Source organism: Anneissia japonica, unplaced genomic scaffold, assembly GCF_011630105.1.
Source record: "Anneissia japonica isolate Jap-2015-1 unplaced genomic scaffold, ASM1163010v1 scaffold41119_len15353_cov106, whole genome shotgun sequence".
Taxonomy (NCBI): Eukaryota; Metazoa; Echinodermata; class Crinoidea; order Comatulida; family Comatulidae; genus Anneissia; species Anneissia japonica.
Window position 1 is genome coordinate 2,969 of NW_022695418.1, and position 564 is coordinate 3,532.

Consider the following 564-nt stretch of genomic DNA (forward strand, 5'->3'; position numbering starts at 1 on the left):
GGGGGGGGGGCCCGGGCCCCCCGGCCCCCCCGGTTCCGCCGCCCATGAAAATGAATTGTAAATACTAGAAATTGCAAATTGCAAGTGAAGTGCTGCGAAGTACAACTGCATAAAATGTTCTTCGAACAAAATTATTTAATGCGAGTCAAGTGAAAATAATGAATAATAAAAATATAACAAATAATATGAGCACGACCCATTGTCTATATATTATTAGAACAGCGTTGGTACAATAGTGTTTTGCTGCAGTGACATCTCTCTGCTGGCGATGGCTCGCTGCTGCTGGCGATGACTCGCTGCTGGCGAATCGATCTGCGCATGTGTATAAAATGGTATTTATTTCCGCAAACACTATGCCAGTCTACAACAAGCGTCGCCTAATTGTAATAATTAGCACGTTGAAATAGGCTAGTAAATAAGTGGGTTCGTAAATAATATTGTCCTCAAAATATTGTGGCTGAGACATGAGCCGATTAAACGTAGAAATAGGAAACCTAGAAATATAGTAAAAACGCTGAATAGTACTCCAGCGTCGCGACATGCCGACTGTGTATAAGAGACAGA